The following is a 17,486-nucleotide window of genomic DNA, read 5'->3' as shown; positions in this document are numbered from 1 at the left end:
CCCTGGTCCCTTGTGATCGCTTAGTTGGGTGCACATGCCCCTCTTTCCTTTCAAGAATGTATTGTGGCCCAAAAGAATAGGGTCCTAGTGCCTCTACAAGAAAGGAGGGCGATATATCCCCTTTCCCCTACAAAATGCAGCCCTAGTGGATGGGGTTGCCCTGGCCTCTACAAGGCTCAGTAGCTAGTGAGGTTGATGTCGATCCTACCAATATGCCTAAAAATTAGATTTAAAGAGTGTAATGGGTTAGTCAGCTTCTGGGCTACTATACACAATGGTGGAGACTAAAAATGGGAGAATTTAGGGGTGTATTTAAGAGCCGCTTGCGCCACCTTAGCTTCATTTTTTTATCATAAGGTAGTGCTAAAGAGGCCTTTTCCCAGCCATATTTACAAAGTGGCGCAATGCATGCATTGTGCCACTTTGTAACCCCTTGTGCCACATTATGCCTGTGCCAGGCATAATATATGCAAGGGGGTGTTATCCAGCAGGGAGGCCCGCAAAAATGGTGCAGTGAAATTTAACAGATTTCACTGCACCATTTTTGGCATCATTTGTAATGCTTGATAAGAGCAGGTGTTAAAATGACGCTTCCAAAGAAACCTATGGGCCTCCTTGCACTTTGTCTACACTTTGTTACACTAGCATCAGCACTAAATGCCCACTTTTTCATAAACATGGGCCTTAGTGACTACCAGACCTCTTTGCTACCATCTCACAAGAGTCCAGTGAGTTATGGTTAAGCAGAAATTGGTGTTCTGGTATACCCTATCATAAGGACTGAATTGTGTGGCAAAGAGACCATTGGGAGGGTTTAGGTTGCTAAACGTGGTGACAACTTATTGGGGTTGCACTATCAGCGTGACATGTGGATTACGTTGAACCCAAGTGCACTGGAGCAGGTCATGTTGGTGGGTCAGGTAGATCAGTATGTGGATCTGCATGGGGAATTCACTGAATTTTTAGCAACCAATAAGGATGTGTGTCTACCTCTGAGACCTGAACAGACCTGGGTAGATCGTCAGCCACCACTCGGCATATCAACGGTGTAAGCTGGGTTTGGTCGTGCTAAAGTGTTCAGTGTCATGGACGTCTTCCATGTCTACCACCAGATTAAGCTGCAGGATGCACCCCACCACCTTACATACTTTTTTGCTGCTGGACTCCTTACATTGTATTAGGATGCCTTTTGGGTTGCCATCGTCAGCAGCCTGTATCAAAAGGATAATGAAGAAAGTCCTAGATGGGATTACAAATATTCTCTTCCAAGAAAATATATGAGTGTTTGGGAAGGATTTGGAGAGCATAACAGCACCTTGAAATCAGTACTAAGTAGTTTAGCAAAGAATGGTCTCGCGCTATAGAAAGAGAAGTGCAAATTTTGTGTTACTTCACCTTGTTATCTGTGCCACACAGTATCTGAGGAGGGTAGCAAACCTACATTTTAACTGCTTCAATCCATTGTTAAGGCACCATTGCCACAGTATAAAGACCAGGTCAGGTCATTCCTTGGGTTACTGAAATCTTGTTTCAAGTTCATCCCCAATTTCTCAAGTGTTGAACAACCAATAAGAACTATGCTTAAGAAACAGTGAAATTTGATTGGGCTGAAGGGTGCAATGCATCTTTCAAATCTGTTAAAAGCAGTATTAGTAGCAGGCCATTTTAGGCCATTTCAATGAGTTTAGAAAATAACGTTGACAATCAATGCTAGCCTTAAAGGTAGTAACAGCTTATGAACTCTTGAAGTTGTAGGGCCCATATATATATACTCTGCCTTCCAAATCCTATACCCAATTCTCACACTCACACACATTTAAACATGTGCAAAGTCAGTCACCCAGACATACACATGCACTCCCCGGCACACAGAAACACAAAACTTACCTGCTTCACTTCGACAAGAGGGTGCACGCTTTTTGATCCCTGACTTCTCCTAACATCTCCATACTCTAGGCTAAGTTAACAGAGCCCCCTTACCAGGTGCGCAATCTTCTACCCAATCAGAAGCCAGGATAGGGTTGAAGGTAGACCTTTTTACCCTATTCTGACTTCTAAAAGTGAAAGAGGGTGCATGATTGACAAGCTCTGAAGCTCCGTTATCTGGAATGCTTCACTACTTGATGCTAGTGCAGCATGTCATATATATATTGGGTCTGTGTGAGGTTGGGCTGTAACAGACCCGGCTGACAAATGTGTAATACAGCCAGCCGAGCCCTCTTCTGCTGGTAAGGCTACATTACAGCTCTTACATGCAAATGAATGATCCATGAGATAATTTATTTTCATGTAAAAGCTGTGACATGCCAAGCAGTTAGAGGAGGAGTGAGGCATTGGGTCGCCGCCATACCATCATCTATGGGCAAACCACCCCTGTTTAAAGGACTGGGTGCTGCCCTATGTCAGATAGTTCATGGAGGGATAAGAATCATAGCCTTTGCTTTGCGGACCCTCAAATGGGCCAAGGAGCATAACTCAGTCATCAAGAGGAAGTCCTAATGTGTGCATAGGTGATTAACCGGTTCCGTGCCTTGGACGAGATGATCTCGTCCAAGGCTACAGTTCCCCTGTGCCTTGGACAAGATCATCTCGTCCATGGCACAGGGGAACTTGGGGGCGCGCTAGCGCGCCCCCGTGCACCCCCCTTCCCCCCCCCCCAAGTCGGGATGGAAGGGGAAGACCTTCCCCTTCCACCCCCGACCCCCCCACCCCCCCGTGACGTCAGCGCGCGAGCGCGCGCTGATTTGTCACAGGGGCCTCCCTAGTCGCGCTGGAAGCTCTGCTTCCAGCGCGATTGAAAAAGAAATGCAAAAGCATTTCTTTTTCAATCACTTGGGAGGCCCGGAGGGGCTTCAAAGGGAAGGAAAAGTATTTCCTTCCCTTTGAAGTCCCTCCGAGGGTTTCAAAAGCCGGATTGCTTGCAATCCGGCTTTTGAAACCCCACTAGACACCAGGGATTTTTTTTTTTTATTGAAAATGACAAAAGGGAGCGACCCCTTGGGCAAGGGTCGCTCCCAGGGGGGGCATTTTTTTGAGAAGGCCTTTTCTGCCCCCCCTGGGGGCAGATCGGCCTTATTAGGCCGATCTGCCCCCAGGGGGGCCAGAAATGTCTAGGCACCAGGGACCATTTTTTTTTATTTTTTATTTTTTTATGTTTCGTTTTTTTTTTTTTGGTGGGGAGCGACCCCTTAGGCAAGGGTCGCTCCCCTTGGGGGAAAATTCTATTTTGGCCATTTCTGCCCCCCTTGGAGGCAGATTGGCCTATTTTGATGAGGCCAATCTGCCCCCAAGGGGGGTAGAAACCACTAGACACCAGGGATTTTCTTTTTTTTTTTATTGTTATTGACAAAAGGGAGCGACCCCTTGGGCAAGGGTCGCTCCCAGGGGGGGCATATTTTTGGGAAGGCCTTTTCTGCCCCCCCTGGGGGCAGATCGGCCTACTATTAGGAAGAAACCACTAGGCACTGGGGATTTGTTTTTTGGCGCCAATGTCACGCAGGGGGAGCGACCCCGTAGGCAAGGGTCGCTCCCGGGGGCGGGGGTGGGGGGTGGGGCTGGGGGGGCAAATTTATTTTAGGCCATTTCTGCCCCCCCTGGGGGCAGTTCGGCCTATTATTAGGCCGAACTGCCCCCAGGGGGGGGCAGAACCCTCAGGGCACCAGGGCAAATTTTTTTGTTGTGTTTTTTTTTTTGTTTGTTTGTTTTTTTCGAGATGGGGAGCGACCCATCAGGCAAGGGTCGCTCCCCTGGGAGGCAAATTGTATTTAGGCCATTTCTGCCCCCCCTTGGGGCAGATTGGCCGATTTTAGGTCAATCTGCCCCCAAGGGGGCAGAAACCACTAGACACCTGGGATTTGTTTTTTGGCGCCAATGTCACGCAGGGGGAACGACCCCGTAGGCAAGGGTCGCTCCCGGGGGCGGGGGTGGGGCAAATTTATTTTAGGCCATTTCTGCCCCCCCTGGGGACAGTTCGGCCTATTATTAGGCCGAACTGCCCCCAGGGGGGGGGCAGAACCCTCAGGTCACCAGGGCAAATTTTTTTGTTGTGTTTCTTTTTTTTGTTTGTTTGTTTTTTTCGAGATGGGGAGCGACCCATCAGGCAAGGGTCGCCCCCCTGGGGGGCAAATTGTATTTAGGCCATTTCTGCCCCCCTGGGGGCAGATTGGCCGATTTTAGGTCAATCTGACCCCAAGGGGGCAGAAACCACTAGGCGCCTGGGATTTGTTTTTTGGCGCCAATGTCACGCAGGGGGAGCGACCACGTAGGCAAGGGTCGCTCCCGGGGGCGGGGGTGGGGGCTGGGGGGGGGGGAATTTATTTTAGGCCATTTCTGCCCCCCCGGGGACAGTTCGGCCTATTATTAGGCCGAACTGCCCCCAGGGGGGGGGGGGGGCAGAACCCTCAGGGCATCAGGGCAAATTTTTTTGTTGTGTTTTTTTTTTTGTTTGTTTGTTTTTTTCGAGATGGGGAGCGACCCATCAGGCAAGGGTCGCTCCCCTGGGGGGCAAATTGTATTTAGGCCATTTCTGCCCCCCTGGGGGCAGATTGGCCGATTTTAGGTCAATCTGCCCCCAAGGGGGCAGAAACCACTAGGCGCCTGGGATTTGTTTTTTGGCGCCAATGTCACGCAGGGGGAGCGACCCCGTAGGCAAGGGTCGCTCCCGGGGGAAGGGGGGCCTGGGGGGGGGCAAATTTATTTTAGGCCATTTCTGCCCCCCCTGGGGGCAGATCGGCCTATTATTAGGCCGATCTGCCCCCAGGGGGGGCAGAAACCTCTAGGCGCCAGGGCAAATTTTTTTTTTGTGTGTTTTTTTTTTTTTTTTTTTTTTTTTTTCGAGATGGGGAGCGACCCATCAGGCAAGGGTCGCTCCCCTGGGGGGCAAATTGTATTTAGGCCATTTCTGCCCCCCTTGGGGGCAGATTGGCCGATTTTAGGTCAATCTGCCCCCAAGGGGGCAGAAACCACTAGGCACCTGGGATTTGTTTTTTGGCGCGAATGTCATGCAGGGGGAGCGACCCCGTAGGCAGGGGTTGTTCCCGGGCAGGGGCAGGGGGGGCTTGGGGGGTCAAATTTATTTTAGGGCATTTCTGCCCCCCCCCCCCTCCCGGGGCCGGCTGAGCTAGAGGCCAAACTCCACAGGTAGGCACTTTGCAAAAAACACCTCTGTTTTCTGTGAAAAAATATGTTCTGTCCACGTTGTGTTTTGGGCCATTTCCTTTCGTGGGCGCTAGGCCTACCCACAGAAGTGAGGTACCATTTTTATCGAGAGACTTAGGGGAATGCTGGGTGGAAGGAAATTTGTGGCTCCTCTCAGATTCCAGAACTTTCTGCCACAGAAATGTGAGGAACGTGTTTTTTTAGCCAAATGTTGAGGTTTGCAAAGGATTCTGGGTAGCAGAACCTGGTCCGAGCCCCGCAAGTCACCCCATCTTGGATTCCCCTAGGTCTCTAGTTTTCAGAAATGCACAGGTTTGGTAGGTTTCCCTAGGTGCCGGCTGAACTAGAGGCCAAAATCTACAGGTAGGCACTTCGCAAAAAACACCTCTGTTTTCTTCCAAACTTTTTTTGATGTGTCCACGTTGCGCTTTGGGGTGTTTCCTGTCGCGGGCGCTAGGCCTACCCACACAAGTGAGGTATCATTTTTATCGGGAGACTTGGGGGAACGCTGGGTGGAAGGAAATTTGTGGCTCCTCTCAGATTCCAGAACTTTCTGCCACAGAAATGTGAGGAACATGTGTTCTTTTAGCCAAATTTTGAGGTTTGCAAAGGATTCTGGGTAACAGAACCTGGTCCGAGCCCCGCAAGTCACCCCTCCTTGGATTCCCCTAGGTCTCTAGTTTTCAGAAATGCACAGGTTTGGTAGGTTTCCCTAGGTGCCGGCTGAGCTAGAGGCCAAAATCTACAGGTAGGCACTTCGCAAAAAACACCTCTGTTTTCTTCCAAAATTTTGGATGTGTCCACGTTGCGCTTTGGGGTGTTTCCTGTCGCGGGCGCTAGGCCTACCCACACAAGTGAGGTATCATTTTTATCGGGAGACTTGGGGGAACGCTGGGTGGCAGGTAATTCGTAGCTCCTCCCAGATTCCAGAACTTTCTGCCACAGAAATGTGAGGAACATGTGTTTTTTTAGCCAAATTTTGAGGTTTGCAAAGGATTCTGGGTAACAGAACCTGGTCCGAGCCCCGCAAGTCACCCCATCTTGGATTCCCCTACGTCTCTAGTTTTCAGAAATGCACAGGTTTGGTAGGTTTCCCTAGGTGCCGGCTGAGCTAGAGGCCAAAATCTACAGGTAGGCACTTCGCAAAAAACACCTCTGTTTTCTTCCAAAAATTTTTATGTGTCCACGTTGCGCTTTGGGGTGTTTCCTGTCGCCGGCGCTAGGCCTACCCACACAAGTGAGGTATCATTTTTATCGGGAGACTTGGGGGAACGCTGGGTGGAAGGAAATTTGTGGCTCCTCTCAGATTCCAGAACTTTCTGCCACAGAAATGTGAGGAACATGTGTTCTTTTAGCCAAATTTTGAGGTTTGCAAAGGATTCTGGGTAACAGAACCTGGTCCGAGCCCCGCAAGTCACCCCTCCTTGGATTCCCCTAGGTCACTAGTTTTCAGAAATGCACAGGTTTGGTAGGTTTCCCTAGGTGCCGGCTGAGCTAGAGGCCAAAATCTACAGGTAGGCACTTCGCAAAAAACACCTCTGTTTTCTTCCAACATTTTTGATGTGTCCACGTTGCGCTTTGGGGTGTTTCCTGTCGCGGGCGCTAGGCCTACCCACACAAGTGAGGTATCATTTTTATCGGGAGACTTGGGGGAACGCTGGGTGGCAGGAAATTCGTAGCTCCTCCCAGATTCCAGAACTTTCTGCCACAGAAATGTGAGGAACATGTGTTTTTTTAGCCAAATTTTGAGGTTTGCAAAGGATTCTGGGTAACAGAACCTGGTCCGAGCCCCGCAAGTCACCCCATCTTGGATTCCCCTAGGTCTCTAGTTTTCAGAAATGCACAGGTTTGGTAGGTTTCCCTAGGTGCCGGCTGAGCTAGAGGCCAAAATCTACAGGTAGGCACTTCGCAAAAAACACCTCTGTTTTCTTCCAAAACTTTTGATGTGTCCACGTTGCGCTTTGGGGTGTTTCCTGTCGCGGGCGCTAGGCCTACCCATGCAAGTGTGGTATCATTTTTATCGGGAGACTTGGGGGAACGCTGGGTGGCAGGAAATTCGTAGCTCCTCCCAGATTCCAGAACTTTCTGCCACAGAAATGTGAGGAACATGTGTTTTTTTAGCCAAATTTTGAGGTTTGCAAAGGATTCTGTGTAACAGAACCTGGTCCGAGCCCCGCAAGTCACCCAATCTTGGATTCCCCTAGGTCTCTAGTTTTCAGAAATGCACAGGTTTGGTAGGTTTCCCTAGGTGCCGGCTGAGCTAGAGGCCAAAATCTACAGGTAGGCACTTCGCAAAAAACACCTCTGTTTTCTTCCAAAATTTTTGATGTGTCCACGTTGCGCTTTGGGGTGTTTCCTGTCGCCGGCGCTAGGCCTACCCACACAAGTGAGGTATCATTTTTATCGGGAGACTTGGGGGAACGCTGGGTGGAAGGAAATTTGTGGCTCCTCTCAGATTCCAGAACTTTCTGCCACAGAAATGTGAGGAACATGTGTTTTTTAGCCAAATTTTGAGGTTTGCAAAGGATTCTGGGTAACAGAACCTGGTCCGAGCCCCGCAAGTCACCCCTCCTTGGGTTCCCCTAGGTCTCTAGTTTTCAGAAATGCACAGGTTTGGTAGGTTTCCCTAGGTGCCGGCTGAGCTAGAGGCCAAAATCTACAGGTAGACACTACGCAAAAAACACCTCTGTTTTCTTTAAAAAAAAATGGGATGTGTCCACGTTGCGTTTTGGGGCGTTTCCTGTCGCGGGCGCTAGGCCTACCCACACAAGTGAGGTATCATTTTTATCGGGAGACTTGGGGGAACATAGATTGGCAAAACAAGTGCTATTGCCCCTTGTCGTTCTCTACATTTTTTCCTTCCAAATATAGGAGAGTGTGTAAAAAAGACATCTATTTGAGAAATTCCCTATAATTCACATGCTAGTATGGTCACCCCGGAATTCAGAGATGTGCAAATAACCACTGCTCCTCAGCACCTTATCTTGTGCCCTTTTTGGAAATGCAAAGGTTTTCTTGATAGCAATTTTTTACTCTTTATATTTCAGCAAATGAATTGCTGTATACCCGGTATAGAATGAAAACGCACTGCAGGGTGCAGCTCATTTATTGGCTCTGGGTTCCTCGGGTTCTTGATTAACCTACAAGCCCTATATATCCCCGCAACCAGAGGAGTCCAGCAGACGTAACAGTATATTGCTTTCCATAATCTGACATTGCAGGGAAAAGTGACAAAGTAAAACGTAGAGAAAAATTGATGTTTTTTTCACCTCAATTTCAATATTTTTCTTTTTCAGCTGTTATTTTCTGTAGGAAACCCTTGTAGGATCTACACAAATGACCCCTTGCTGAATTCAGAATTTTGTCTACTTTTCAGAAATGGTTAGGTTTCTGGGATCCAGCATTGGTTTCATGCCCATTCCTGTCACTGACTGGAAGGAGGCTGAAAGCACAATAAATTGCAAAAATGGGGTATGCCCCAGTAAAATGCCAAAATTGTGTTGAAAAATTGGGTTTTCTGATTCAAGTCTGCCTGTTCCTGAAAGCTAGGAAGCTGCTGAGTTTAGCACTGCAAACCCTTTGTTGATGCCGTTTTCAGGGGGAAATCCACAAGCCTTCTTCTGCAGCCACTTTTTCCAATTTGTTTGAAAAAAACGAAATTTTCACTGTATTTTGGCCAATTTCTTGGCCTCCTTCAAGGGAACCCACAAAGTCTGGGTACCTCTAGAATCCCTAGGATGTTGGAAAAAAAGGACGCAAATTTGGCTTGGTTAGCTTATGTGGACAAAAAGTTATGAGGGCCTAAGCGCGAACTGCCCCAAATAGGCAAAAAAAGGCCTGGCACAGGAGGGGGAAAAGGCCTGGCAGCGAAGGGGTTAAGCATTTTAAGTTTTATTTATGGAGTCTCCCTTTTGTTGTCAGAGCTGATCATATGCTTCTGATCTAAATGTTCTTCACCACAAAAAATGATGAGGTTATGCCTAGAATAAAGAGATGGTTTGAGGGATTAAGTAAATTTTAGATCCAAAGGGAGCATCTCCCCAATGTGAAGAACAATGTAGCAAATCGTCTCTCTTGCTTAACTATTGAAGAAGGTGATTATGGGCCTGACCTATGTCTGATCATTTGGATATCTAAGAATGTTAACAGGGAAGATGCCTAGAGATTGACGAGGGAGAAGGATGCTGAAGCAGGAAACATTAAAGAATATATAACAAAAGGATAACCTGAATATAAAGACGTTTTAAAGGGTTTTTGGTGTGTTTGGAAGGAACTGAGTTAGACCAGTGATGAACTTTTCAGAGATTTGAAGGAGGTACCTCCTGCACTTTTTAGACAGAGAGAGAGTTCAATCTAGCACACAAAGGCCACATTAGGAGGAATCTTACAGATGTATTGGTGGCTGGGGTTAGACGGTCAGGTGGAGAAAGTGGTAAGGAAATGTGATCTGTGTGCTAGAGACGACATACCTGGAAGAGCATTAAAAGCTCCGCTACCTCTTGTTGTGGTCCTATTTGTGTTAAGGAAAGAACAAGGGATTGCAGTTCATGGACCCTTTCCAGTGTTACCTTTCAGTGAACGCTATGGGATATTGTTAGAGGACTATACCTCAAATCGGTGGTGAATGAATGTGTGGATTTTGATGACATAAAAGGAGATAGATTTTCTTAAGAAGGAGTTCTCCAGTGAGGGGTGTTCAATCACCTTGTCATAGACAATGGGGATCATCTTATCTATCAAGAGATGCAAGAATTCTTGAAAAGTCTCTCTACTGTGCATTTGAGAACAGCATTGTACTCACCTCAATAGAGCAGCCTTACTGATTACATGAATAGAATGGTTATGGCCTGTGTTCAAAGAGTACTTAATACCTGAGCACCTCTATCAATGGTTAATGAGGGATGGTCGGTGCATCGTACTATCCCTAATTGTATAATATCCACCTGACTATTTTAGTTTATGAGAGTCATGGAGAGAACTTCGGTAGAGGCATAAACAAAGGTATGATAACAAAAACTGTGTCAAATGGATACAATGGAATGTGGGTGATACAGTACTCATAAAAAACTTTTTTGTGAAGAAAGGCATGTTCATGGAGCTTCATGTGACTCAAGAAGTCAAGAAAACTGTTGTTATATTGGATTGTGGTAATGTGTTCAGCATGTCTAGAGTTGTGCTACTAACTCTAGGATTCTAGCTCTACAAAAGTATGCCAGGGTTCAAATTTGACAATGCATAATAATGTTGACATTGTATGGGCCAGTAGTTGTGTGACATGCACAAGTACTGGGTCCACATTTGCCCTCTACTGGGAACCAAACACCCAATTGTAGAGTTTGGCTCTCCCAGAATAGCGAAGCAGAGCAGTCCAAGGCCTACTTAAGGGAGGTGGCGTGGGCTAGCAATCACCATGCGCTTGCTCATAATAATAACACTCAATAGATGATTGTCCAGTCTGTGTTTTTCTTTTGAAAAAGGAAACACACATTTATTACACACAAACTACTAAATACTATGCAGTAATTGCAAATATTCAGAAGGCTGATAAAAATGCCTCATGATGACATTGCACAATCACCTCTGGCCACCAAACGGGGTTCAAACCAGAAACCACATATCAGAATATCATCATTTTAGAAGAAAATGCAATAATCAAAAATAATCATAGGGAAACACACTTATTAATGTTAACTAAGCTTATACCTTTTGATCAGTAAAAACTGTCAATTCATTCTTTGAATAAAGCATTTAGAAATAATTATCACCTGAGCCTGTTGGTGCTTCTTAAAACATTCTCAAATTGAAGATGCTATTGTGACTATTGCCCCTAGAGACCATCACATTTTTATCACAGCACCTATAACCATAGACTTCGCCCCTAAATGGTGCTACACAACATATATACTTTTGGTAACATCCTTCAGTAATTACAACCATAAACCATGCCCCTAGAGTGCGCTGAACTCCCATCTAAACAGCACATCCTGCAGTCTGGGAAGTGCTTGAATTACAGGGAAAACCCTAGGTTGGATACCATTTTGCAGTCCCACCAAACTTATGGTGGGAGCGCTGAAATCTTTTTTGGGGGGGAGGCTGTGCCACTCTTGCAGCTCCCCTGCACTTTTTAACTTTGTTGGTGGTGGCCCCCCAATCCTAGTGCCTCTACAAGGGAAAAAGACAGTGCATAATGACTGAGCCCCCTGGGCATTATCTCCCATTGAGCCGGGGAGAGCAGTGTCTTTGAAGTTCCTTGATTCCTTTTTCCGCATGGCCTTTGCTTTTTGTGGGGGTGTCTGTTTCCTTCCAGACACCCTGTGATCTGTTTTGTTGGGCAGCAGCCCAGGGAGCCCACCCCAGAATGCCCTTGTCAACTCCCCACTTAAGCAGCACTCCTTTGAACTGTCACAGGCTGGGTTCTTCTGCCCTGCCAGCACCTGTGGGCAGGGCGCTGTGGTCCCCCACTTCCCTGAGACATGGATACAGGGAGTGGGGCAGACAAGCCATATCAAGGGGAGTGTGTTGGTGCTTCCCCTATTCCATTTGTACTCTGAGGGTCCTGAGATGGGGTCCTGGACTGATCCCCATCCTCTCCTCATGCTCTGGAAGTGTGACATCAGGGGCCCGGGGATGGGATTCCAGGACCCTCAATAGATAAACTGGCCTGAAGGATTGGGTCCCCAAGCCTTCTGGAATGCTGGAGAGGGGGCCCCTCACATGCCCTCTCCCGGGTCAACTTTTGGGACTTCTCCTTGCAGCAACTCCTCGGCCTCTGGCCCAGCCCAGGGGCTTACAAAGGCTTCGGCAGCAGAGCTCCAACCACTCCGGACCTCACTGAGGGAGTCAAAGATCAAATCCTTTGCAGGGTTAAATCTCAGATCCCATTGGGCTATTTTTCTTCTGGTGGGAAGCCCTAGCTACCTTGAGCACTTTCTTTAGACCTTGTGACCTCAAAGGTGATGAACTTTGCAGGGATATGGTTTCACTGGCTTCCTGCACCAGCCTTTCTCCTTGTTTTTCCCCTGGGCCTCTCTCCTCCATAGAGCAGAAGCCCAGTCTTTCCCACAACTAGCTCTCAGGTATGTAAGGGGACCAGTTTCTCTGCTCCTGGGGACGGCACCACTGGTCCTTGGGTCAATTGAAGACAGGGGCCTTAGTCCAGATTGTCATCAGGGTTTTTTTCCTTCCAATTGTCCATGGCAGCCAGTGTCCAGCAGAAAATCACAACCAAGAGAGAGCTCCCCCCTTCCCAAGACCTTTTAAGTGGGGGCAGGAAGATCCAGCAGGGATACACCCCTGGCCTATCCTGGGGTGCCACTTCACCTCCTGCCCCATCCCAACCTTCCTGAATAGCCTGCTGGTAAAATTCAATATGGCATCACTCAGGAGTCACTTGCCACATCTGCTCTGGAGATCTCAGCTCTGCTCCTTGCTGACATCAAGGTCAGGGCCTTCCCAGCAAATGTTCAAAGTAAGCCCCCTCCTGGTTGGCTCTGGAGGTCTGGGTTCCCTCCTTTGTTTAGTGGACTTGGGCAGGCCAATCCCTGGCACAGTGTGATTACTGGTTGATTGAGGCAGAGCACCCTTTAACTTTTTGGTTGGGGAGGCCTTTGTTCCTGCTGCTGGAGAGAAACGTAATTAACTTAGCACAGCAGGGTGACAAAAGGCCAGGGCTCTGATCCTGAGCAGAGGTAGAGAAATGTGACATTCCTGGATGACCCATAAGCTGTACAGATATGTTTGTGGAACTCACAGAATTGATTTTGTCATACAGTTTATGCCCCAAATCGGTATGTCGCTGAGATCTGTAGGCCAAGGGAAAGCGAAGTTGCACTCTAAGGCAGCCCTCCCAATAAGTGTATAATGAAGTGTCACTGCAGACAAGACAGTAAACCACACTAACTTTCCCTATGAGTGTACACTAACACTATCAGCCCTACCCCAGATCAATACCCAATCCTGCAGAGTCCACCCTGTGCCATGCTACCTTTGACTACAGGGATTTCCCACATTCAGCATTCATGTGTGCACACATGTTTATGTATAACCAGTGAAGTGCATCTTACCCCTGCTGTGTTGCAGCAGTTCCTTGTCACAAATGGTAGACACTGGTAGTAAACACACAGTCCATTTACCATGAGTTTACTGTGGGTGAGTCACACATTGAAAGGCTCACCCACAAAAGAAGTTCAGATATCAGGTGGTCAAAAAGCAAAAAATCCATGCAGATTTGATGGCCAGATCCCATTTCCTTACAGACATAAACATGTTCCTGTAATTGTGTTTCTTTTGGGTTTTTTTTCTTTTGGTATTTCCATTAGTTGCTACATAGCTCTATATCTTCTCACATGTCGTTACTAGTTTCAGTTATTCTTATTGAAAGGTGGGGATAAGTTGTGACTTATGTTAGTGGATTGTTGGGACTGTTATCTGCCTTTCAGAAGCATCAGTTTGTCATGCAGGAACAGTGTGCCAGGGGAGGTTCAATTGCAGGCATATGGAGCCTGGAGAATGCCCTGGGATGGCTGGTGACTCTGGAGCTGAATAAGTTGTATAACGCACTCACCTGGTTTAATTTGTTTCTTTGAAACTACACTGTGGAACACACTCCCACTCCCTTTGGCATAGAATTGAATAGAACCCCTCCAAGATCCTTCTGGGATAAAGAAACGAGGTGAACCTAAGTTCCTCTGCTTACAGTGTTCCAATTATGCACTCTGGCTGTATTTTTCAGTGTTATCCCTCTTTGCAACCTGTAGGTCTGATGCTTTTCATTACATCCAGGAACGAGATTTTGTGTTTTTGAATGGAATGGGTAAACTTGATGTGATGACTTCTCGTGTTCAGAATGCAGATCTTTGCATGTTTGCATACTCCAATGTGACATTGCCATTGCTCATCCCCCAGTAACCAGGCAGCCTCACTTTTTGTCATAAATATATTTGCATATGACAGTGCCCTGGGAAAGCCCATGGATGTCCCGGTTTTCCTCAGAATAAAGGCCTCCTGCCATTGGAAATCGCTATGGTAAAGTGCAAAGAGCATGAGTTCCAGAGGAAAATTTTGTTTGCACCAATTTTATCCTGTTGTAATAACGTCCATCCAATGGCAACCAACCCCACATTGTGAGGAGTAGATTTTATAAGGCATTCACATTGATGGTGCACAACCACCAATCTTACATGTCATGAATGAATGAATGTCTTATGTCATTCAGAAAACTGTGTTGTCTTTTATGTATGTGTACCACTTTTGTTCGAATTGCTGTAAAAGCTGGTCCAAGTAATGCCCAATGGATTCAAGTAAAGAGCGGCACGCTGAAACAATGGGATGAAATGGATGGTCCTGTGGGTTTTTGTGGACTCTGGGGAGCATATACAACTTGGGTCTCCTTGGAAATTCTGTTAATAAGCATGCTTTTGTACGATCACTGATCCAATCCGTGTCAGCTGCGTTGTTGGGGATGTCTTGCAAGGTCTTTTGAAGTGTTTCTGTGGGGTCAGAATCCAGTGGCATGTATACCTTCTGATAATGAACATGGGAATTCACCTTATCAATGTAGTACGCACTGTCCATCATAACAAGGACTCTCCCTTTACCTGCTGATTGGAATGTTATTCTCGGGTCACTGGCCAATAATCTTAAAGTACTCCATTCTTTGTTGGATAAGTTCCTTGATTCCTTAAAGGACAAATTAATTTTTTACATGTCGTTTTAACCAACCTCTCACAGGAATTTAAAGATGTATGGGTAACTAGCGTCATGAAAGAATTTTTTTAACAAAATTCCACACATTCAGGTTCGCTGCTGGGTTGTGATGGGGTTCTAAAGTACTGACGAAGTGTCTCAATCTGATTGGTCGCATGAATCCGAGGAAAGACATCTCGCTTTCCGTCTTGTTACTTTAATATGTCCGGACAAATGAAAGTCCCTTTGTTTAAATCTTTGGTTTGAAACGGAGTTCAGAAAACAGAAGAAATGTTGATTAACTGAGACTTCTTGCTGCGTAAGTTCATTCTGTCTTTTTCTTTTACTCTGCCTTCTTGTTTTTTGATGTTTTGTTCCAATTGATTGTTTGCCGCTGGGCTGATTGACAAAAAAGCTGATTGTGTTGGTTTGTCTGGAGCATTGCTTAGCAAGGGAACTTCCCTTTGAGATGCTTGTCTGTTTCGAGGTAAATTATCCTTGGTGAACTCTCCTTCGCCAGCGAGGCTTTCTTCTGAAGACACTATGGTGGACTTCTTTTGGATTCTCTGTTGTGACCATACCTCAGCCCAAGTATACACCTTGTCGAGTTTGTAGTCTATGATGTCCCTTTTAAACTTTTTTTTATTTTTCGTTTGTGTGTTTCTATGGCATAACTGTCAAGCTTTTTACTGATATCCTCTAAAATTAGCCTCCATTCATCATCGGGAATCCTCTTATTAAGTTCAGTTTTAATGTTGTGAATATTTTCTTCCTGTGATTTTAATACCTTTGACAGCTCTCAATTGATGAGTAAGATAAACTCTAATGAGCACTTGTTTGAATATGGCAAACCATTTATCCAAAAATTAATTGTTTGATTTGCATAACATTGGTCTCAGAGCTATACGTAGGCCTCTCTGTGTCCTTTTGACTTTATGATATTGAATTAACATGGTTGCGTGCAACCTTTGGTTGATTTCTTTATGGCAAGTATATTCCAATTGTTTCAGGAGTCGCGTGATAGTGCATGTTTCGGTACTGAATTCTCTTGTGTTTACTGTAAATTTCATTGGCTTCTTCATGGGAGAAAGCTAAGGTTTCAGCTTTGCTTGTAGTAAATTGTGTTTTATCCTCAAATTACATGTTTTAACTTGGGTGCATTGTGGTAAAAGAGACTGAGATCCACTGCTTACAATGTTCCAAAGACGCACTCCTGCTGTATTTTTCGACGTTATCTCTCTTTATAGCCATGTGCTGCCTGGGTAGGTGAAAGGTCTCTCATCCACCTGTGCTGCCAGGAGGGTCCCCTTGCCAGCGCCCAGGCACACTTCACTTGAAACCCACAGGGGTCCTTATCAGGCTTCCAAAAACATGCTTCACAATTGTTAGTGGTGTATCATGTTCATAAATGTATTCAATACTGTTTCAAGTTTACTGCTTCATGTATGAGTCCCATTCACCAGAATTTTAAGTATTCAATGTTAAATAATTCAAAGGCATGAAAATCCAAATCTACATTTGTCACTCCCTTGCACCTTTGCAATGCATTAGGGAGGATGTTACCCTTTATCAGAAGATCTGTGGATTGAAACATGAATTATCAATGGAGAACCTGAGCTCCTCCCCTGTCTCCTTCTATATACATATTGACCTCCCCTGCCCACCCAATTCCTATAGATTTTACATAAGACATCAGCAAATGTAGCTGTTTACAGCTGAGGACCCAGTATTCATTACCCTACATCTACACTTCCACGATCCTCTCTAATGTACTCTTGTTAATAGTTTAGGGTGTCTTTTTAGTGGAATAGTTACTGCTGCTATTCGTTGAATCTTGAAAAGTTTGATGTCTTCAGACTATTCTGCTTGTTACCTACTTTGTCTATTCCTTCCGACCCTTTGAAAACTCCATGAATCCTGACATTACTGCACCTCACATGCATGATTTTCCAAGACTTCCAGAAGGAACTGCAGCACTATATGATGACCAGCTTCTGTTTTATGAATTCCTGTTCCTCCTTTCTCCCATCACTCACTTCCTCTAGGGGACTTTGCCTGCCTCTGTGGCTGTACATTTCTCGATTCCTCTCTTGTAAATTCTTGCTCATGTCCCTCCTCAAGGAAGCAAAGTCATCCCTCAAGCCCCGTAATTATCCTTCCTGGAATTTCTTCATGATGGGGGCCTTATTCTCTTTAGGTGTTGCTGGGAGTCACTTGAGCTGTAGAGCATAGGCCAGCTCAATTTTCTTTAATGTCTCTCCCTTTTTTGATATCTGTCTTACTGAAAAGGTCCTTCCCAGTTTGTTTTCTCCACTCCGTTGCTTGCAGCCATGATAGAGAAATCAGTGCTGCCCCTTACTGCTCTGGGCCCATTCTTCCCCTTTAGATCTGCCCTTTAACCTAGTATTGCCAAGAGTCCCAATTCAGTCCTGTGTCCTGTCAGACCCTCAATGTCTTTCTTTGTGTTGATGTCACAGAAGGACTGGCACTGCCAGTCATCTACTGCCTACCTCTCACAGACTAGCCCTTGTTGTAGCTGTGGCAGCCTGGTGTCTTATCAAGTAGTTGGCCCACTGTTGTAGAGCCAGCCAGAGTTCTCAGTGTCTCTGGGTCCTGAAAAGTGCACCTCTGTCCCCAGCTCCCAT

The sequence above is a fragment of the Pleurodeles waltl genome, chromosome 6 (genome assembly GCF_031143425.1).
Source record: "Pleurodeles waltl isolate 20211129_DDA chromosome 6, aPleWal1.hap1.20221129, whole genome shotgun sequence".
In the NCBI taxonomy this organism is placed as follows: Eukaryota; Metazoa; Chordata; class Amphibia; order Caudata; family Salamandridae; genus Pleurodeles; species Pleurodeles waltl.
The sequence above is the reverse complement of the archived record's forward strand: the minus strand, read 5'-3'. Positions refer to the sequence as shown.